Source organism: Oncorhynchus masou, chromosome 29, assembly GCF_036934945.1.
Source record: "Oncorhynchus masou masou isolate Uvic2021 chromosome 29, UVic_Omas_1.1, whole genome shotgun sequence".
Lineage (NCBI taxonomy): Eukaryota > Metazoa > Chordata > Actinopteri > Salmoniformes > Salmonidae > Oncorhynchus > Oncorhynchus masou.
Genome location: NC_088240.1, coordinates 28240893 through 28264836, shown reverse-complemented (window position 1 = coordinate 28264836; position 23944 = coordinate 28240893). Strand labels below are relative to the sequence as shown.

The 23944-nt window shown below is 41.6% G+C and overlaps 1 pseudogene; it reads left to right on the top strand.

Moving 5' to 3' along the window:
* Positions 1-1562: 1562 nt before the first annotated feature.
* On the top strand, positions 1563-23373 carry LOC135519540 (BRCA1-associated RING domain protein 1-like; annotated as a pseudogene).
* Positions 23374-23944: the final 571 nt, after the last annotated feature.

Here is a 23944-nt window from a genome sequence, read left to right as displayed (position 1 = left end):
TCTTGTCTCATCGCTGCAACTGCTGTACGGACTCAGGAGAGGCGAAGGTCGAGAGCCGTGCGTCCTCCGAAACACAACCCAACCAAGCCGCACTGCTTCTTGACACAATGCCCACTTAACCCAAAGCCAGCGACACCAATGTGTCAGAAGAAACACCGTTCACCTGGCGACCATGTCAGCGTGCACTGCACCTGGCCCGCCACAGGAGTTGCTAGTGCGCGATGGGACATGGACATCCCTGGCGGTCAAACTTCCCCTAATCTGAACGACACTGAGCCAATTGTGCGCGCCCCATGGCTCTCCCGGTCGCGGCCGTCTGCGACAGAGCCTGGACTCGAACACAGAATCTCTAGTGGCACAGCGAGCACTGCGATGCCTTAGACCAGTGCTCCAAGAATTTGTTCTTAACTGACTTGCCTAGTTAAATACAGGTTAAATAAATACAAAATAAACAGACAGTTTATCAATATCACAGAACTCTTCCATATCTTTGACTCACTGCTTAATCCCTCAGGCCCCAAAGATTCAGGTACTTTACAAAAGTATTATAACCTTAGTATAACGACTATCACTGAACAGGATGAATAGACAAATATTTTACAGACAGCACTGAACTCTTCCACAACCTAGACTCACTGTTGATTCCCCTGAGGACAGGTTAAGACTATGTCACTAAATATGATAATAAGCTTGACAAAGGACTAAGCTTTCCCATTGTTTCCCCTGTAGGTACGTATAACCTGTAGGATATAAATTATAGTATCTTTTAACATAGGTAGGCCTATATCCCTAAGCCCTGAATGGCAGTATTACCATGTATTCCCTCTGGGATTTTTCCTTATCTCCCATCAGCCTCCCTGTTAATGACAGTAATAATACATTGCTATTATGTATGGTGGTGTTTAGCTTGTAGACCTCTGCTCTGACAAACAGTGGTGATGTTCATGTTGTAGAAGTGGTAGAGGACTACACTGACTGGCAGCTACATGCCCCCCTGGGTCACCAAATTAGATGCTAGCTTGCTTGCTAGGCAGAACAGGCTGGGTGTGTGACAAGCAAGGCAGACTCTGTGAATGAATGCAGAGCAGACAACCGAACACAACCACAGGTGATTCTAGTTGAATATAAATTGTGCAGTGACAAGGAAAGAGGAAATTATAGTGCTACCTTACCGCTTGCTTTCACCAATGCCATTATAGCCCCTGTATTGGATTAGTTTTTGGAAATGTAATGTCATTCCCAGACGTTTCCACCCAAATACGCAGAGAGTCTGGTGGACCAATGAGTCAAACTTGGAGAAACTCCTGGTGCATATGCATTGTCTTAATGGTCTTAATTTACCAATCATCTCCCACAACATCTTCCCCCTCACCCTCCCCTGTATATGTCTTGTGCAGCTCACAGTCGTATAATTTACCAAAACGAAATGATAAATCATTTACTCAGTTGTTCAATCTAATAGTAATCTATGTTCACTCCCATTAAGGCAAACTTTGAATTGTTGAAATCCCAGGCTTATATGTGCTGTGCGCGATAGGCTGCGGACGATATTATTGGAAATAATGGTGGAGAAGGAGATGTCAGAGAGGAAGGAGAGCAGGTCATACACCAGCCCCTCTCGGCTAGATAAGTTCTCTGCTAAACACCTCAAACAAAATGAGAAATCTACTACAAAGGCAGTTCTATTCTCTCATCCCAAGCACACTCCCAAAAGATCCTGTGCAGAAAAGAAAAACCTTTCACAGAGTACCTCCCCAAACAACAAGGCATCTCCCGGCCAGGGTAGATGTCAGACTGGAGAGGGTTCCACTCCCAGCCCTTCCTAGCATGTTGACAGCCCCATACAGAAGGACCAACACCAGCACCAGGGGATCCAGAGGAGGAGAGCACCAGCAGCCCTTGTTTCCCGCCCCCCCTGGGGAAGACATCTCCAGGGAGAGTCTCACAGAGCAGCCCAGCTGTTGTGAAAAGATACCACCAGGGATAGACACCCCTGCACCTGGCTGCTATAACGGTGAGATTAACAGGACATGTTTCACAGGGTCTGGGTCAGTTCTTAAGAGAGATGGCAAAATACCCTCCAAACACAGCAGTTGATCTCAGGCTGATCCCAGACATGCTGCTTTTATCAATCACTCCCAGGTTCAGTTATTAGAGACAGGTGAACATGCCCTCCAAACACAGCAGCTGATCCCAGACCTGCTGCTATTATCAATCAGGGTTACAGGCCAAGAGTCAGTTACTAGAGACATGTCAACATGTGCTCTACACAGCAGCAGCTGATCCCTGACCTGGTGCTATTATCAACCATTCACAGCGTTGGAACATTGATTACCTTGTGGAGGATCCAGGCAGGGATTACAGCTGTGTTTACAGGGCTTATGTTAAGCTCCCACTATTCTCCCAGGGCTGAGAAAGGGAGGGAATGCTTGTCTGATCAGCTAAGAGCAGTACTATGGGCAATGAGAGAACCACAGTACAACCAGGAGAGATTTAGAAAGTCAGATTTAAGCCAGATTCAAAAGGCACTCAGAAAACCTTAAGACTACAATAAAATACAAGAGTAATATTGTCACACCCTGATCTGTTTCATCTGTCTCGTGCTCGTCTCCACCCCCCACCAGGTGTCTCCCATTTGTCTTCATTATCTCCTGTGTATTTATACCTACGTTTTCTGTTTGTCTGTTGCCAGTTCATCTTGTCCCACCAGCGTGTTCCCTGTGCTCTATTACTGACCCTGCCTGCCGTCCTGTACATGCCTGACTCTGATTTGGATTATGACTTTGTCTACAATGAGTTACCTTTTGCCTGCCCCTTGTACTATAATAAACTCTGAGACTTGTACTATCCGCCTCCTGTGTCAGCATATGGGTCTTAGCCTGAGCTGTAATAGTACCAATTATAGCGTACGAGTCTCAGAGGTTATTACAGTACAAGGGGCAGGCAAAAGGTAAGTAAAGGCAGGCAAAGAGTTGTGATCCAAATCAATCAGTCAGGAAGGTACAGGACGGCAGGCAGGGTCAGGACAGGCAGAAAGGTCAGAGAACAGGAAACACGCTGGTAGGACAAGACGAACAGACAACACTGGTTTAAATACACATAAGATAATGGGGACAAATGAAAGACACCTGGAGGGGGGTGGAGACAAACACAAGACAGGTGAAACAGATCATGGTGTGACAAACATAAAACCTGGGGGAATATGTCTCTGATCTAATTTCTGACCATGTCCCAAATTTCACCCAATTCCCTATATAGGGCATACAATGATGCCGGTTGTGTGAAGGGCATGTTCTCATGTCTCTAATTACTAACTCTGTACCTGAGAACCTGATTTGATAACAGCTGCAGGGCCCATGATACCTTTGTAAAATAAATTTGGATCAGCCAATGTGTTTGGATGGCATGTTCACATGTGTCTTTGACCCTAAACTTATGGCTTGTCTCACCGATCTGTCCACCCCACAGGGAGATGTGGAGACCGTGAAGGAGCTCCTAGGCCAGGGGGCTGACCCCAACCTGAAAGACGACGCTGGATGGACCCCACTGGTGAGTGAAGCCTCATTTCCCTCAGTCTTCCTGTCTAGACAGCGAAATACAACCAACCATTAACTTTGTCTTGCTGGATACAAGAGCTGTTATACTTAAGCATATTTCTAATCTATGATTTTTGTCTTTTTAACGAACTCACTGAATATCTACCATAAATATTCAAGTGAAATGTACCTTTATTTGTATGTTATCAGTGCAAGTGATGTAGTTATTAAATTGTAATATGATACAGCGGAGATCATCCACGAGATTTATCCGTGTGCCCATTTTCTTAGGGATTCATTGAGTTGGGGAATACAACAAAAACAGCTGAACATCATTCTACAGGACTGTTATGGTTCAGTGAGAAACATGACTGGCGAAGGAGTCACTCAGAGCTGGTTTGAACCGACATGTCAATGACCCCCCCCCCCCACCCCCTCTCAGTTTGGCATGGAATATACAGAAGGACACCAAATTCACAACGAGCAACAATGTGTTTGTAGGCGTAATTTAAAAATTGAGGAAAGAGGGGCGCGACAAAACTGCCCATCACGCAGCCATAACTGAAGTTTGAACACGACATGCAGCTCATCAAACAATCCAAGGCTCTGGACACTGAAACATCTGAGGGTTTGGTGAACAAAGTGTGGTTTGATGTTCAACTTAATTTTGGGTGAAGGGGAAGGAGGGAGAACGTTTTCTTAAAACTGACTGATTTAAAATCTGTACAGACACAGTTTTTACATGAATGTAATGTACGTTTGCTTTCTAGCCTGTGGTTATGTTTCACAGCAACCAGTCTAGCAACAACTTTTGTCCGGACTACTTTTTCTGGCGGAATGTATTTGTGAATTTATTTATTAAAGCTAAATGTTCAATTTAGATGTGTCGTTCCTTGCCTTGCAGTGTTGGCAACCGGTTTATAAAAGCAATAAGACACCTCGGGGGGTTAGTGGTATATGGCCTATTTACCACGGTCAAGGGCTGTATTCAGGTACTCGTGCAAAATAAAACCCATAGCCGCGGTATATAGGTCCTATACAACACCCCCTCAGGCCTTATTGCTTAAATGTCTAGTACCAGTCAAAAGTTTGGACACACCTACTCATTCAAGGGTTTTTCCTTTATTTTTACTATTTTCTACATTGTCAAATAATAGTGAAGACATCAAATCTATGAAATAGCATATATGGAATCATGTAATAACAAAGTGTTAAACAAATCAAAATATATTTTAGATTCTTCAAAGTAGCCACCCTTTGCCTTGACAGCTTTGCACACTCTTGGCATTCTCTCAACCAGCTTCACCTGGAATGATTTTCCAACAGTCTTGAAGGAGTTCCCACATGCTGAGCACTTGTTGGCTGCTTTTCCTTCACTCTGCAGTTCAACTCATCCCAAACCATCTCAATTGGATTGAAGTCGGGTGATTGTGGAGTCCAGGTCATCTGATGCAGCACTCCATCATCATTGTCCTGTTGAAAAACAAATTACTTGTCCCACTAAGCACAACCCAAATGGGATGGCATACTGCTGCAGAATGCTGTGGTAGCCATACTGGTTAAGTGTGCCTTGAATTCTAAATAAATCAGACCGTGTCACCAGCATAGCACCCCCTCACATCACCTTCTCCATGCTTCACGGTGGGAACCACACATGCGGAGATCATCTGTTCACATACACTGCGTCTCACAAAGGCACGTGATTGCCACCAGTCTAATATCCATTGCTTGTTTCTTGTCCCAAGTTGTTGAGATGTGTCTGTTACTTGAACTCTGTGAAGCATTTATTTGTGCTGCAATTTCTGAGACTGCTAACTCTAACATGCTGACCAAACCGGACACGTCGCGTGCGTTGCAAAATATATTTAGAAATCCATGTTATTCAATTATTGCACCCACTCTGCTCGCGCACGCCAACTAGCCTCTGCCACGCCAAGGGCTAAAATAGAACTCATTCCTATTTCTGACGCAGATCACACTGCAAGTCCTGCCTCTCCCATCTCCTCATTGGTTTATAGAAGCAGGTACCCACATGCCATCTCCTCATTGGTTATACCCACGTGATTGAAAGACTAACTGTTTTGCCGGTAGTCGTGGTAATACAATGAAAGTTTAGATGCGATCACCATATAATTTAAACAATGAAAAAGCCTGGAAGGAGGAGCGATGACTAGAAACGATTCGGTTGGCCGTTTTTATATGTGAATTAATTGTCGGAGTAGAGGTCCTTGTGCATTTCAGGTAAAATAATAACTCAATGTTTATATCCCAGGACAAATTAGCTAGCAACAGCAAGCTAGCTAAATTACAAATTAACGTTAGCTAGCAAGTGCAAGCTAACTAGCTAAATTGCCATACATGTTTAATGCTTTTCGACCTGTCCCCCAAATCAATGTCATTGGGTCAGAGTTTGTTTTGATATTTTAACCTGCGTGTCCTGATCGCGTTTGGTGTGGGGGGGGGGGCAAAATAAATGTATGCACGATGGCGCACGCGCGCAGGCGGTTTGTGTTCCGTGTAATGAACTTACCCACTGCAGCAGAGGTAACTCTGGGTCTTCCTTTCCTGTGGCGGTCCTCATGAGAGCCAGTTTCACCATAGCACTTGATGGTTTTTCTGACTGCACTTGGAAAAACTTTAAAAGTTCTTGAAATTTTCCGGATTGACTAACCTGAATGTCTTAAAGTAATGATGAACTGTTTCTCTTTACTTATTTGAGCTGTTTTTGCCATAATATGGACTTGATCTTTTAAAAAATAGGGTTATCTTCTGTATACCCCACATACCTTGTCACAACACAACTTATTGGCTCAAACTCATTAAGATTAAAGAAATTCCTTACAAATGAACTTTTAACAAGGCACACCTGTTAATTGAAATGCATTCCAGGTGACTACCTCATGAAGCTGGTTGAGAGAATGCCAAGAGTGTGCAAAGCTGTCATCAAGGCAAAAGCTGGCTACTTGAAGAACCGTAAATATAAAATATATTTTGATTTGTTTAACACTTTTTTGGTTACTACATGATTCCATATGTGTTATTTAATTGTAATTATTCGCCTTCCTCATGCCTTTTGCACACAATATATATAGACTCTCTTTTTTTCCTTTTTTTTCTACTGTGCTATTGACTTGTTAATTGTTTACTCCATGTGTAACTCTGTGTTGTCTGTTCACACTGCTATGCTTTATCTTGGCCAGGTCGCAGTTGTAAATGAGAAGTTGTTCTCAACTAGCCTACCTGGTTAAATAAAGGTGAAATAAAAATAAAAATGGTTTTTGATGTCTTTACTATTATTCAACAATGTAGAAAATAGTACAAATAAAGAAAAACCCTTGAATGAGTAGGTGTCTCCAAGCTTTTGACTGGGACTGTATATGGTATGTAATACCACTCCTGTGTTTCAGCACAAAGCGTATAGCCTGGGCCACCAGTGTGTAGTGGAGGCATTGGTTACTAGAGGGGTGCTGTTGAACACACCAGGCAATGAGAACGACTCTCCTCTACTTGACGCTGTCAACACTGGGCTTCACAGAGCGTTTTGTGAGTATGGATAGAATAGAGATGTTTATTTCTACATTATTTTGCACAGAAATTCTTTGTTTACCCTCGCAGGCGTAGAGGTCCTATGTCATTTTGCATTCAAGTCATTTAACAGACGCTCTTATCCAGAGCCCCGTAAAGGAGCAATTAGGGTAATGTCTTGCTCAAGGGCACATCAACATATGTTTTACCTAGTCGGCTCGGGGATTCCAACCAGCAACCTTTCGGTTACTGATCCAACGCTCTAACTGCTAGGCTACCTGCAACACCAAGAAAAAATACCTGTCTCTTTTCATGCTGACTTAATCTAAAATCATTCACCTGAGGTCAGCATGAAAAGAGACTGAGGTAGTAATAATTTTTCTTGTAGCATGATGTGCACTCGATGGATAACTCCAATCACACAGTAGGTGACACTCATTGGTTGTTGGATGGTGAAGTGTTGTGACCTCATAATGTACAGACCAATGGAGCGGGGCTGATGCGTTCTGGTGTGTGTGTTGTGAGAGGACAGTCATTAATGGAGAGCTGGAGCAGCAATTGCTTTCTTTTAGTCCTGTCGTTTTCTGTCTCCTCCTGTCCTGCTTCTCTTTTTCCAGTCTGTTCTCTCTCCTCCTTCATTCCTGCTTCTCTTTTTCCAGTCTGTACTTCCTTCCTTCCTTCCTTCCTTGATTTTACCGTTCCCCCCCTCTCTACTCTCTCCTCCTTCTATCCCTTCTACAATATATTTCCCCCCTCTATCTCCCCCCATATTTCCTTTCTCTCTCCTTCCTTCTCTTTTCCCAACTCATCACATTGATGTGCTGTAGTGGGTGGCGCCCGGGGCCTTGGCGACGGAGGTTAGCGACAGCAGATTTACTCAGGTTTATCCTACCTGCCTGCTAGTTGTCTGCAAGGCAAAAGAGACCGGTTCCCAGACAATCTGTCATGATGCCACAAGACAAATGCAACCCTTGCCCGTCACACTATCAATTAATCTAGTCTCCACACAAACGCAGGGATGCACACATGCTGCTGCGCGATAACACACACACACATACCCCCTGGCTCTCTAAGTCAGAAATTATTTCCCTAAAGGCTGGGTTGGAGACAGAGAACCAGTGCCATTCCTACTGGATTGATTGCCACACAGAGCTGCACAGTGAGGGGACGAAGAGTTCTCTGTGGCCATGTCCACTTTGAGATCGTCCATCTTGATAGTGCCTGCCTCAACCCAGCTCTGCATCTGCAACATTGGACAGACTGTCTTCTTTGTTTGTGGATTTAGATTACTTGGAAAGTGTGTGTTTGTCACGGGTGGAGGCACATGTCTTCTCTGTCAATACAGATGACATAGTCTCTCTAGACTCGGAAATAGTTTGGATATGCAAAAAAATATTACATCAAATTCACACATTAATACACACTTCTACATGTGTGAAATAGGACAAATAAAAGCACGCACCAAATGATGATTATAGACATACGATATCTGAAGCTACAGATGACATGCTCCTCTCCCGGCACTCCCAGACAAGGTGTTTTGGAGTGTTCACAGCTGTTCGCCTTGCTTCCCCAGCTGCACATAGAGCTGGACACATTCATGCATCTGGTGTTTCTGGTGCCTCTTCTGTCTGTCAATGGCTTGGCTTAGATCCTCACACATTATGTATGCATCAGGATCAATAAAATTGGATTTCAATGGGGTATCTACTTCAATATAAAACATTTGGCCTGTTCATTTATAGCAGGATTTGTCATATGTAAATGGGGGAAGTTTGAGCAAATTTTAGGACAAAACTCTTTGCACTGTGTACAGTATGTGTGCAACTCTGAATTGATCGATTAATTAATTAATTGATCGATTAATACATTTATGCAAGGCTTGGTTTCAGTGGTTACCCACTCCCCTAACACCTTGATCAGACCAACAGAGTTATTGCATTTTGGTACACCAGAAGTACATTCATTTCCAATGGAACGCTGCGTTTGCAATGTGTTCTGTGTTGGTTGGATTTAATTCAATTGTATGAGTAACCTTGACAGAAATAGTAGCAAAAGGTGAATGTCGGTCTGATCGAGGCCTTGGAGACACACAACAGCTGCCCAAAACATTTTCCATGCCTTTAACTTTTATTTATCTACTTCGTTGGTGTCCTGTTCCATAAACCAAAACGATGCACTTCCTTTCAGTGTGTGTGTGTGTGTGCAGGCGTTTGTGTGTGTTTGTAGGTGTGTGCCTATCTGTATATATATGTTTGTGTGTATCTATCAGTGTGTATGGGGGTTTTTGAATCCAAATGAAATATTTTATGGACCAGTGGACCTATTAATTGTCCCCCAGGTGTTATCTTTGCTGACGCCTAATCTTTAGGCACCAACCCGTTCTGCTTCTCCCCTCTCTTCTCCTTTTTCTCATCCCTCCTTCTTCCCCTCCTCCTTCAGGAACGTGCTGTTTCACATTGTCTTCAGTGTCTCTATGCTGCGTTGCTGCACACTGGATTCGCATAGCCCGTGTGTTATTGTATCATATTGTCACCAATGAGCGGTTTCATGTTACCATGATCCATGCCTGTGTAACCCTAATCTCCACATCCAGAAGAAAATCTGTATTTCATGCAGGACAGCTACTAGATGCAAAGGGTATGTCACAAGAGACAAGTATAACCATTGATTAGTGCCTGGATATAGTATTTTGTATGGTTTGTCTGGTTTAAGTTAGACAGAGATAGACAGTTTGTCAAACAGGAATATGTTTGGTCTTCGTCATGTGGACTATGCTGTGAACTCAGCCAATCCTTCAGTCAGCCTCTGAAGGACCCCAACTCCTCTCTCAGTCTTCCACCCAACCTCAGTAAGGTATGGCCATCATCCCAACACTGTTCTCAGATAAAAGCAATGTTACATTAATGCTTTACTGAATGTACTATTCCCCAATGTACAATACAACTATGAACATGGGAGTTTAAAGGAGTTGTGGTATTGTGGGTAGTGTTTTAACTGGTCTCTGAAAAAATGATATTTTTCTCAATGGGCCTGTATAAATTAAGGTTCCCCCCAAAAATCTATGTAATATTTGAGTTGGTCTGTCTACAGTCTATTGTGTTTCAGGCCATTGATGGGGTGAACAGGTGGTAGTATTGGGCAGTAAACTGTCCCAACATAACCAGCTGGCCAAACTGGGAATCCCCCTGGGAGGAAAGAGGGCTGATGCCTTCTCTTGCTCAGGTAACTTACCTGTCCACTTCAACCTACTAGAGCACATTTGTTACCTTAACTGTATTTGGGATGATCTCATCACAACCCAAGATAGTCTAACCATAGTGCTGAGATACTACCGGGAATCAAAGACAGTTTTAGTAGTGTGAAAGGAATAGTTGCAAAATCGTTTCTCATACAGGTACATGATGATACAGATGTACCTTATATATTTCTTGGAGCTTTGCAAATCCTAGTAGTGTGGAGCAACAGAGAAGGCAGTTTGTCAGCTCTTTGGTAATGGCAGTTAGAACAGGGAACATGGCTGAATGCCTGTAAAGTAATTGAAGTCATTTCTCATAAGCTGTTTGTGACTTCTGTTGTGATGAACACTAGACTACAGTATTCAAATGAACGGAAAATGGAAGTGTTTGTCTCTCTCTGTGTCTCAAAGTCTGTCTTCAGGGCTTTGGGTAGTAAAGACTTTAGTGTCTGAGTGTCTCCTATTATTTAAAGTGAAGGCAGAGCAAAGCTCCACAGCATGTAAACCATAGAGTTTAGCCCAGAGATACAATTAAGGTCATTTTGCAGATTGTCAGCCACAGAGCCTTGTTGACTGAAGATGCAATAAGAATGTCTTACATTTTTTATTAGAAGAAAGTCGCATTATCTAAGCCTGTTGTGAATGGGGACGATTATACCCACGTCTGTGTTGCAATCACTCACAACAAAGACATTGCACGACACTACCAAGCTTTTTATTTAAATAATGTTATGGAGTATTCTATTAAACTTTTATTCAACTGTCTATTTCTATTCATTGGAACATATTGTGAATGGTAGCTCTTCAATGAAATCAATGAAATTGATGAATGAAATTCAATGAAATTCTCCCATTCCTCCAGTCACCTATGTGGTGGTACCAGATGGGCCGATGCCCACCACCCTGTTCTCTCTCCTGGGCCTCCTGATCGGCTGCTGGGTCCTCAACTTCAGCTGTAAGTAACTAAGGCCCAATAAAATCTGCTCTGCGGAGAATGAGGATAGTATCACGGAATCCAGACATTAAAACGGAATTCAACAATATTCCAAAATGTATTGAACTGAACAAAAATACATGTAAAGTGTTGGTCCCATTTTTCATGAGCTGAAATAAAAGATCCCAAAAATGTTCCATACGCACTGTATTTCTCTTGAATTTTGAGCACACATTTGTTTACATCCCTGCTAGTAAGCGTTTCTCCTTTGCCAAGATAATCCATCCACCTGACAGGTGTGGCATATCAAGAATCTTATTAAACAGCATGATCATCACACAGGTGCACCTTGTGCTGGGGACAATAAAAAGACACTCTAAAATGTGCAATTTTGTCACACAACACAATGCCACAGATGTCTCAAGTCTTGAGGGTGTGTGTAATTGACATGCTGATTACATTAATGTCCACCAGAGCTGTTGCCAGATAATTGAATGTTAATTTCTCTACCATAAGCCACCACCAACGTCATTTTAAAGAATTTGGCAGTACATCCAACCGGCCTCACAACCTCAGACCATGTGTAACCACGACAGCCCAGGATATTCACATCCGGCTTCTTCACTCTTCACCTGTAGGATCATTTGTGGGGGAAGGGGGTGCTGAGGACAATTTGTCTGAAATAAAGCCCTTTTGTAGGGAAAATATAATTCTGATTGGCTGGACATGGCTTCTCAGTGGGTGGACCTTCCTCCCAAGTGGGTGGGTCTATGCCCACCAATGGCTGTGCCCCTGCCTAGTCATGTGAAATCAATAGATTAGGGCCTATTTTTATTTTTTTTAAACTTTATTTATTTCAATTGACTGATTTCCGTCTATGAACTATAACTCCCCAAGTCCAGAACAGAACGGAGGTGCACAGTACTACATAGAGCCATGACTACATGGAACTCTATTTCACTTCAAGTAACTGATGCAAGCAGTAAAAATTAATTTAAAAAATACACTTTATGGTATAACAGGGACTGTGAAGCAACACAAACATAGGCACAGACACATGCATACACTCACAATAACATACACACACGTAGACATGGATTTTGTACTGTAGATATGTGGCAGAGTAGGGGAATGAGGGCACACGGTGTGTTGTGAAATTTGTGTATATATTGTAATGTTTTTAAAATGGTATAAACTGCATTAATTTTGTTGGACCCCAGGAAGGGTAGCTGCTGCCGTGGCAAACTCGGTTAAATCTTTTAAAATGTTGGAAGTAAAATTCATATTTTTGTTCAGTGTGTGTGTGTGGTCAGTTAGAATCACCACTTTATTTTAAGAATGTGAAATGTCAGAATAATAGTAGAGAGAATATTTTATTTCAGTTTTTATTTCTTTCATCACATTCCCAGTGGGGCAGAGGTTTACATACACTCAATTAGTATTTGGTAGCATTGCCTTTAAATTTTTTAACTTTGGTCAAACGTTTCTGGTAGCCTCCCACAAGCTTCCCACAATAAGTTGGGTGAATTTTGGCCCATTCTTCCTGACACAGCTGGTGTAACTGTGTCAGGTTTGTAGGTCTCTTTGCTGGCACATGCTTTTTCAATTCTGTCCACAGATTTCTATAGGATTGAGGTCAGGGCTTTGTGATGGTCACTCCAATAGCTTGACTTTGTTGTCCTTAAGCCATTTTGCCACAATTCTGGAAGTATGCTTGGGGTCATTGTCCATCTGGAAGACCTATTTGCAACCAAGCTTTAACTTCCTGACTGATGTCTTGAGATGTTGCTTCAATATATCCACATAATTTTCCTACCTCATGATGCAATCTATTTTTTGAAGTGCACCAGTCCCTCCTGCAGCAAAGCACCCCACAACATGATGCTGCCACCCCCGTGCTTCATTGTTGGGATGGTGTTCTTCGGCTTGTGAGCCTCCCCCTTTTTCCTACAAACATAACGATGGTTATTATGGCCAAACAGTTCTATTTTTGTTTCATCAGACCAGAGGACATTTCTTCAAAAAGTACGATATTTGTTCCCATGTGCAGTTGCAAACCGGAGTCTGTTTTTTTTATGGTTGTTTTGAAGCAGTGGCTTCTTCCTTGCTGAGCGGCCTTTCAGGTTGTCGATATTGGACTCGTTTTACCGTGGATATAGATACTTTTGTATCTGTTTCCATCAGCATCTTCACAAGGTTTGCTGTTTGCTGTTGTTCTGGGATTGATTTCCACTTTTTGCACCAAAGTACATTAATCTCTAGGAGACAGAACGCGTTTTGTAAATTTGTAAATTGCTCCCAAGGATGAACAAGACTTGTGGAGGTCTACAATTTTTTTTCTGAGGTCTTGGCTGATTTCTTTTGATTTTCCCATGATGTCAAGTGAAGAGGCACTGAGTTTGAAGCTCGGCCTTGAAATACATCCACAGGTACACCTCCAACTGACTCAAATTATTTCAATTAGCCTATCAGAAGCTTCTAAAGCCATGATATAATTGTCAGCAATTTTTCAAGCTGTTTAAAGGCACAGTCAACTTGGTGTATGTAAACATCTGACCCACTGGAATTGAGATACAGTGAAAAATTACTTGTCCTGCACAAAGTAGATGTCCTAACCGACTTGCCAAAACTACAGTTTGTTAACAAGAAATTTGCAGAGTGGTTGAAAAATTAGTTTTAATGACTCCAACCTACGTGTATGTAAACTTCCAACTTCAACTGTAAATGTGTTGAACTTATTAGAGTTAATTAAGTTAATTAAGACATGAACAAAATTCAAAAGTGATTTGTGTTTTCCAACAGCTTTCTGAAATTTCACAGGAATTACCCACTCTGTGTGTCTGTGTGTGTGTGTGTGGTGCGCATGTGTATGTCTATGCTTTGTGTAGCCGTTAGCAATGATTCTGACGATAGCGTTCTGATAGAGATGGATAGGCTTTCACCAAAACCATCTCAATTAAATCTTAACTAAAATGAGCCAATGCCTACCTGGTAGAATGATATCATGATTATTTGCATTAATTCAGTGGTTATTTGTTTAGCAAACTCTGCAATCACATGAGCGCTTCATAAACATCTCTATCCAATGAACAGTCTCTTACTGGTGCACATTTTCATTAAAAGGTGACTACACCAAATGTAAATGTGTAATTTTTTCCCTGACCTTAAACGTGTTCTCCTGGTATGGTTTTAGCATTGTTGTGGACATCCAATTTTGTTATTTGTTTTTTCAAGAAAAAGAATTGGAAAGCAAAAAACCTGAAATTGAAACCTGGAAAAACCAAACAAAAAAATAACAGAATATGGCATTATTATAAATAAAAATAAATAAATAGGGGCCTAGTAACTTGCACCTCTACCTCCTACAGTAGCCTACACTACACCTCTGCTTCTAACCATGACTTCGGCCTACGCCCTATGTGAACGTAAGATACTTAATGTTTTTAAGCATCTTATTGATCTTATACAGGTCTGCGTCCCAAATGGCATCCTTTTCCCTGCCTCCTACTGTGGCTTATCCTTCCAGAACTTCAGCTGTAAGTAGCCCACAGTAATCGACACTTCTGACTTCTCCCATGGCTAATATATTAGCTGTGATCTTTAACATTTGTTCCGCGGTGCTTTTTCAAATGTGTGTTCATGTATTCTAATGAAAAATATTGTAATACTATTGTTATACTGTAAAACCATCTGATTTGATTATACTGTGTTACATACATGGACACATTTGGCATGAATAGTATATAATTTCAAACTCTTAACCCCCTGTCTACGCCCCGTGGAAATCTAATTGGCATAATAAAAATATCCCCATAGAAATCCATCAGTTTAAGATAGAGAACAGTTTTTTTTTGCATTGGGTGCACCAGTGCATCCGCCTATGTAACACACAGAGCGGTGTTTGTCAGACCGAGAGACATCCAAAAATTCTCACAATGGTATAATGGGGACTGTGAGGCAACACAAACATAGGCACAGACACATGCATACAAATGTATTGGGAATTGTCTGATGTCGGTACAGCCAATTTGCCAACTTCTGTCTGTGGCTTTGAACTGTGTAAAGGTGAGACTCTCAGGAACACGTACATGTCAGTTGTTTTGCTTTAGGATGCCCACAGGCCTCACAAGACTCATCTTGTGGGGCGGACCGGTAGCCTAGTTGTTAGAGCGTTGGGCCAGTAACTGAAAGGTTGCTAGATTGAATCTCCGAGCTTACAAGGTAAAAATGTATGGAATGTGTATGGAGACTGTTTAGTGCCACAAATAAAGGGTTAAATGCATGTAAAAAAATAATCTTGGTCTTTCTTATATCTCTGCTACACTTTGGAACAAACTTCCTTTAGATTTTTGGGGGGGGACTATCTGTTCCATGTAGTGAATCTGTGGGCTAATAGTAGGTAAAAAATGTTAATCGAATAATTGTTTTCTATCTTTTTTTGATACTTCGAGGGGTCTTAAAATTCAAAATCAAATAGCAAAACTGTCTTTTGTATGAATTTAAAACAATTCCATATAGCTTAGTATTTACATTATTGATGATATCGGGTATTCAGAGTTATCCTCTACCCTCTGTTTCACCGGAGCTTTAAAGCAGTAATGATTCATACTTTAACCCTCTAGATGGAGAAATATGCCTACAATATTAATCTACCCTTGCATTATCTCTGTGTTACTCTGGAGAGCTTTGTTTCCTTGGTTTTGGAATAAATGTTTTTGCGTTTGTACTTTCTTTTCTTTATTCTATGAAATGTACAGTGTCCTGAGGCATAAAAGGGTTTGTGCAATAGGATATTGTGAAAATTAAAGAACATTTAGCAATTTTTGAGCTTCATATTCATCATCTCCACACCACCCCAACATCAACATGTGACTCATTTCATGAAACTAGGCATATGTCGCATGTCACTACTTCACAGGAGAGGCATTTAAAAAAAAAAAAATCAAAATCAAAATGTGTTTTTGGGCAGAAATGCCTTCTAGAACGTGAACATTCATGTGCCTTAACAAAAAACTTGTATGCCATCTGTAAATGCGAATACAATTATTAAATTATGAGCCTAGTTGTTTTAGCCATGGAAAAAGGCAGGAACCTTCCCTCTAGCCATGATTGGCTGAGATGATGGATGGGTTGGACATGCCAAGAGATGATTTCGGATTGGTGTGCCATGTAGCACGGTTCTGTCTATAATGAGCTACTTCGTATGTGTAGGTTATCCTTTCTAACGTAGATTTTTTTAAAGATGGCTCAACACTTTCTGTGGGACCGAGTTTTGAATTCAGTGGAATGCCCGGTTGAAGCAGAGTATGATAGCTATGGAGATGGAGAAAAGAGTATAGCTAGCTACATATTATAATTGTCTATTTTTGTCAGTCGTTCTCATTGCAAGTTAAAGCGTACTGCTAGCTAGCTAACATTACGTGTATGATCTGTCTAGTAATATTATTCATATCTCAGATCATTTAGATTACTAGTTATAGCTTAATGTTAACTAGCTAATATTGAACCAAGTTGGTTAGTGTTTAGCTGCCTCCTGTAGATTCATGCAGGGTAGTAACATTATGAGTTGGTATTATTTAGGGTTCATTGTTTAGCAATCTAGTTAGCTCCATGACAAACTCTGATTTTATTTGATATAGTGTGTGTTTACCAGCGATTGTAATGTGAAGAACAAGATGACCTGCACCAAAGTCAAATTAGGATATAACATTAGGCCAGACTGCCCTGCTTTTACACTCACAACTATAAGACATTTTCTGTAATTAGCTCGCCAATGACTTGTAAATAGTGATCTTGTTTGAGTTTATTTTCCAGTAATAATGAATGACAACTGTATGCCTATTGACGTAGTGTAACCCAGCCTTTAGTCTTAATCTTTGGTTGTTTAGTACACAACCGTACTTGCTGTTTAGCACATTGCCTCACTTGAATCCTTAAAGAGATGAGTGGGGCTAAGGCTTAAGAAGGTGTAAACGATGCTGAATTGATGTAGACAAAGACTAGCACTCCAATAGGTATACCAAAACATTTAAGGGCCATTTCCTTAAGTTTCAAAGCAGAATTACTTTCCAATTGTTCTTCAACTGTAGTTTATGATATGCAATTTTCTAGTCTCTCTACCTTTATTCAATTTATAAAACAATTTCAAATTTTGCTACATAAATCCGAGCCGGTCGGTCATGTTTTGTAGTAAACCAGACAGAGGACGATAAGCAGGCACTGCATTAGCAGACACTGCATGCTCGTAATTGGTTAAATCACATGATGCACACCAATGATGTCTTTGGAAATGCTTATCTTGCTCAATATTTTTTAACACAAAACATAGAAATGGTCAATTTTTGCATATGTTGATGTTGGAGTGGTGCAGGAGATGATGAATATGAAGTTGAAAAATGTAGAAATGTAAGTGTACAGGCAAACCTCCACAAGCAAATAGTGGATTGAAAAAGGGAGAGTTGTAAATTGTCAGAGGACCCAACATCAAAATGGGTAGAAATCAAAGACTAAAACTCTCCTCTTGTGCTTGATTTCTGCTTGATTACAATACCCATGCAGTTGTTTTAGCAGTCTATTCCTAACAGCAACAATAAAATACACCAGATATTCACAGTCTAGTCTACCTCAAAGGGGAATAAAGTGAACGACTGTCATCAAGGTGTCTGGCACCTTGGTGTTATTTGACTGTGTGTCTGTCTGTGCGTGTGCCTGTGCTAAATGTGGACATACCTGTGTGTGCGTGTCTTGTCAAGATTGAGCACATTTTGTTTTTCCCATCACCTTTGCCGTACCCCAGTTGCCCCTCTCCCCATTCCACAACTTTGTCTGTCCCTCTGCTCTCTGTGCCCTGTCTATAGTGTACACCTTCAGTGTCCCATGCTTCAGTGCCCAGGATCCTGCCAGTCAAGCCAGGCAGGCTAAAGTTCCTCTGTCTGAGCCGGGGCTTTAGAGCCCCCCCTGCCCTCCCTCTCCTCCATCTCCGTGAATCTAATTAGCTGATATGCTAATGGCCCCTCTGCTACCGGTGGTGGCAGGGCTAACTAGCTGGCCCAATAGTCTGTAGTGGAGCAGAGCCGGGATTAACCCCGGTATCTCTTCCCCCCGCTGAGGCCTCGCAGGGTCCCTCCAAATGAAAGCTGTAATTAAGGGGCACGAGTAAATGTAATTATGCCTGATGACTGCTATAGAGCGAGTGTGTGTGTTTGTGTGTCAGACACTGTGTGTATCTGTGTGTAGTGTGTGTAGTGTGTGTGACTGTGTGTGTTCATATGGGAACTGTCCTCATGAGGAAAGACATTGTAGCTGCCTCTGCTGCGGTTGGGCAGTGATCAAGATAACACTGTTGTGTGTTGACTGGGAGTTTGCACACATTGTAATATGTTAATGTCTCCATATAATCATGCCAGGCACAACAGCATCATGAGTCGTTAAAATTGAAATTGATGTTGCCATGAATCTAAGAGATTGTGGAGGTGTTCAGAAACGCATGGTTACCTGGCTCGTCGTTAAGCTTTAGGGCGTGTTATTTGCATGAGCAATTAAAGCAACCCTCCATCCCATCTTATTTTAGTGGAGGAAGAGTTGTTTGGGATGCATCTATAGCCTTTTCAGTATCTCCCTGTATGCAACTTCTGCTCAGTCCCGTTTTGGAAAAACATAATCCCCCCCCCCCCCCCTCCAGACTTGTTATGTTTGTGACATTACAGTAAGAATTGGAAGAGAGAGATCGATTAGTGAAGTAAAGAGGAATAAGGCAGATGTGGGATCAAAACCATGCCACTGGGGGCCATATATAGCCTAGTCAGTGGTTAGAAAGCACTATCACTAGACCAGATCCTGGTACTAAATTAGTTTATGTGGGAAAAACACTGCTTTTGTACAATATTAATTTCATACACTTGGGACCTGTAGAGTGGAACGCTAGAAACGATGCTCCAGGTTTTAAAAAGTGCCTCCTTGCTCTTATGTGGGAAACCCACTCCTGTCAGTTCTTCTCTTTCAATTGGGACTTGAAGAGTGGAGAGATACTACACTAAAGCTTGCTTTATTATAATCTGTGTTGCGTCATTAGCCAACGGACGTACGTGTGTTGAGCGCGTTCTACTTTTAGTCATCACACAGTTCTTTAATTTCTCAAATGGTTTCTTCAGATACAGTTGAAGTCGGAAGTTTACATACACTTAGGTTGGAGTCATTAAAACTCGTTTTTCAACCACTCCATACATTTCTTGTTAACAAACTATAGTTTTGGCAAGTCGGTTAGAATATCTACTTTGTGCATGACACAAGTAATTTTTCCAGCAATTGTTTACAGACAGATTATTTCACTGTATCACAATTCTAGTGGGTCAGAAGTTTACATGCACTAAGTTGGCTGTGCCTTTAAACAGCTTGGAAAATTCCAGAAAATTATGTCATGGCTTTAGAAGCTTCTGATAGACTAATTGACATAATTTGAGTCAATTGGAGGTGTACCTGTGGATGTATTTCAAGGCCTACCTTCAAACTCAGTGCCTCTTTGCTTGACATCATGGGAAAATCAAAAGAAATCAGCCAAGACCTCAGAAAAAGAATTGTAGACCTTCACAAGTCTTGTTCATCCTTGGGAGCAATTTCCAAACGCCTGAAGGTACCACGTTCATCTGTAGAAACAATAGTATGCAAGTATAAACCCCATGGGACCACGCAGCCATCATACCGCTCAGGAAGGAGACGCGTTCTGTCTCCTAGAGATGAACGTACTTTGGTGCGAAAAGTGGAAATCAATCCCAGAACAACAGCAAAGGACCTGGTGAAGATGCTGGAGGAAACAGGTACAAAAGTATCTATATCACAGTAAAACGAGTCCAATATCGACATAACCTGAAAGGCCGCTCAGCAAGGAAGAACAGCAAGGAAGAAGCCACTGCTTCAAAACCGTCATTAAAAAAAGCCAGACTACGGTTTGCAACAGCACATGGACAAATATTGTACTTTTTGGAGAAATGTCCTCTGGTCTGATAAAACAAAAATAGAACTGTTTGGTCATAATGACCATTGTTATGTTTGGAGGAAAAAGGGGGAGGCTTGCAAGCAAAAGAACACCATCCCAACCGTGAAGCACGGGGGTGACAGCATCATGTTGTGGGCGTGCTTTGCTGCAGGAGGGACTGGTGCACTCCACAAAATAGATGGCATCATGAAGACAGCAAATAATGTGGATATATTGAAGCAACATCTCAAGACATCAGTCAGGAAGTTCAATCTTGGTCGCAAATGGGTCTTCCAAATGGACAATGACCCCAAGCATACTTCCAAAGTTGTGGTAAAATGGCTTAAGGACAACATTCAAGATATTAGAGTGGCCATCACAAAGCCCTGACCTCAGTCCTATAGAAAATGTGTGGGCAGAACTGAAAAAGCATGTGCGAGCAAGGAGGCATACAAACCTGACTCAGTTACACCAGCTCTGTCAGGAGGAAATGGCCAAAATACACCCAATTTATTGTGGGAAGCTTGTAAAAGGCTACCTGAAACGTTTGACCCAAGTTAAACAATTTGAAGGCAATGCTACCAAATACGAATTGAGTGTATGTAAACATCTGACCCACTGGGTATGTGATGAAAGAAATTAAAGCTGTAATAATCTCAAGACAAACTCCCTCACGACCTCACGACGCCAGGACAGCAGAGTCAATCACCACCTTCCGGAGACACCTGAAACCCCACCTCTTCAAGGAATACCTAGGATAGGATAAGTAATCCTTCTCACCCCCCCCCCCTTAAATGATTTAGATGCACTATTGTAAAGTGGCTGTTCCACTGGATGTCAGAAGGTGAATTCACCAATTTGTAAGTCGCTCTGGATAAGAGCGTCTGCTAAATGACTTAAATGTAAATGTAAATGTAATAAATAATTCACATTCTTAAAATAAAGTGGTGATCCTAACTGACCTAAGACAGGGATTTTTTACTAGGATTAAATGTTAGGAATTGTGAAACTGAGTTTAAATGGATTTGGCTAAGGTGTATGTAAACTTCTAACTTCAACTGTATGTAGGACTTGACCATAGTTACACCTGATCTGTAGAAGTTTGTGGTAGCCAAGGCCGTGGGTTCATTTCACTTCAGGGATCTCCTACACGAACAAAACATCTAGGCGTATACCTTCACTGTACTGTAAGTTGCTTTGGATAAAAGCTTCTGCTAAGTAGCTATTAGATGAGTTTCTCTGCACTCCTCTAAGCTACTGCTGTCCCCCTGTCTCTCTCTCCTCTCAAAGGGGTAGAGGTGTGCCTTTAGACAGATGGCTGGATGGCCAAGAGTAACCATGAAGCAGAAGGACCTCAACATAGCTGCAGTAACAGACACAGCCTGGTAGGTAACACACACAAATGTGCACATACCCACACCCCTGCAAGCAAGGAACAAAACAAAATGGAGGCAATGAACCTGCTAAATCTAAAACTCTGGAGAGTACCAATTTCCAGCAGAAAACAATTTAGTGTATTGGTGCACTCCGTAGAGGGGCCTTCTTCCATCTGAATACACCGCCACTAAACTGACGAGATGGTGTAAAAGCTGCAGTGATGGCTCTTGGCTTGAAAAGCATTGTCATTACAATGCTGCCCCAATATAGTATAATTGAATATTGTAGAATTGAATATAATAGAATTGAATTGAATGTAGTAGAATATAAGTGAAGGATAAATGCCGACATTCTGTACATTTAACTTGGATATAATGGACGAGATGATGTACAGAATGTCAGCGTGTATGCCGCTTATACCACAGTTACCAAAGAAAACAATATGAAAGCAAACATTTACCGCAAGATAGTTTGTTAGCAAACCTGCCTATATGACAACAGAGTTGAAAAATATCAGTCGCGGAAAACAGCTGGTCAAACTAAAAACGTGGGAGGATTTGACAGCTTTAGCAGTGGAGGGGAGCAGAGAAGTTCATGTTCACCATGACAGATGCTCCAAGAAAAAATGTTTCCGTTAAAAAAAAATAATGCTAGCTAAGTTTTTTTTTCCCTCGTTGGACCTGCGTTTACAATGTATCCAATTTCAGTTTGTGTGGTTGTTGGTTTAGCTGTAGTACGGTCTGCATGTGTAGGCACATATTGCATCATGATTGCATGGTTCTATCTTTTCCAACTGTCCCGATATCTGGTTTTAACGTCCACTCTAGAATGCCGTTCTAGCCAATCAGAAGTGAGTATGCAACAATTCTATGGTATAATAGAGTAGAATAGAATGAAAGCTGCCCCATTGTTGTGGTTATGTAAGAATTGAAAGGTTCTGGCTGTGATTTTTGCAGTGATTCAGCGTCATTTAAACTCATTACAGAACAAGAAGAAATTCTCTCTGTTGTCCAGACACTTTGTTCAGACACTAGGCTATTCTTAGTGGGACTGATTTAATCCCGAGGCACTAAAATGGTTCGTATCATTTAGGATCCAGGAAGAAGATACAGATCTCTATTCTCTTTATTCTCCCTCTGTATGCGCAGGGCTTTGATGAATTTGTAAGGGCTTGCCTACCGTAATGTACAAGGGTGATGAAACAAATGAAACCGCCTCACTTCTCCTTGTTAGAAGACTATTTAGTTTAATTTTCCTTAGTCCACAGAAATGCCTTTTTGTTTTAATAACCCATGTTTTATTTGACTTTTGACGTTAAAGCCTTCTCCCGTTTCTCCCCCATCTTCCTATTCTATTCTACTCTACTCTATTTGATTCTACTACTCCATTCTATTTGACTGTTCTCTGCTCTTTTTGACTATTTCATTCTATTCTACTATACTCCAGTCTCCTCTTCTCTACCCCAGCTACCCGCACTGTTCGATGGATTTTTCTTCTACCTCATGGGCTCCTTCAGGAAGCCCCCAGGGATGAGCTCCTCCAGGTGGTGAGAGAGGCAGGGGGCCAGATCCTGGCCCGACAGTCTAAACCAGACAGTGATGTGACCCAGACCCGGTCTACTGCAGCCTACCACGCCCTGAAGGGCTTGGACTAGGCCCTGTGTACCCAGTACATGATCTATGAGCCCCTACAGGCCCCCCTGGGTGAAGGTAGGAAAGATGTGGTCAACTCTGTCTACATGGATGGTAAATGTATATCGGACTTCCAGCTACTGTCAGTGCCTGAGCCATAGACACACCAGGTAAACACCAAACTGAGAAGAATGTACTGAAATGAGGAGGGACTTAAATTATCCAATAAGAAATATACATTTGCTAACGTTTTTGTTTGACATTTTTTTACTTTTTCTATTCTGTGGCCTAATGAACATTACACTGGACTGGTTCTGTCTGCTTGCAACCTGACATCATGGTCTATTCAGAATAAACAGACAGTTGTGATTCTATTTCAACTGTAACCTAGAAGTAAGGGGATTCACTGACTGGTTGGGAAATCTCTGGTGCCGTCATGCCACCATGCTTGTGGCCTCAAATATAGCCACCCACCACCACAAGCCATGACTTGTTGTTTGGAAAGTTTTGGTCTGTAGCTCAAACATAAGTTAATTACGTTTTTCTTTGTGTTGATGTTTTTATACCTCCCTGCTCGATGATGATCAAAGATTATAAACATTTCAGCACTTTTCAGTGTTTTGAATGAAGGAAAAGAAAATCTGTCAATTTTCTTCTCCTGGGGATCTTTTCATAACGTCAGTGCTTTTGAGAAGACCCTTTTCTTTGAATGTATTTTAGATTGAATTGTGT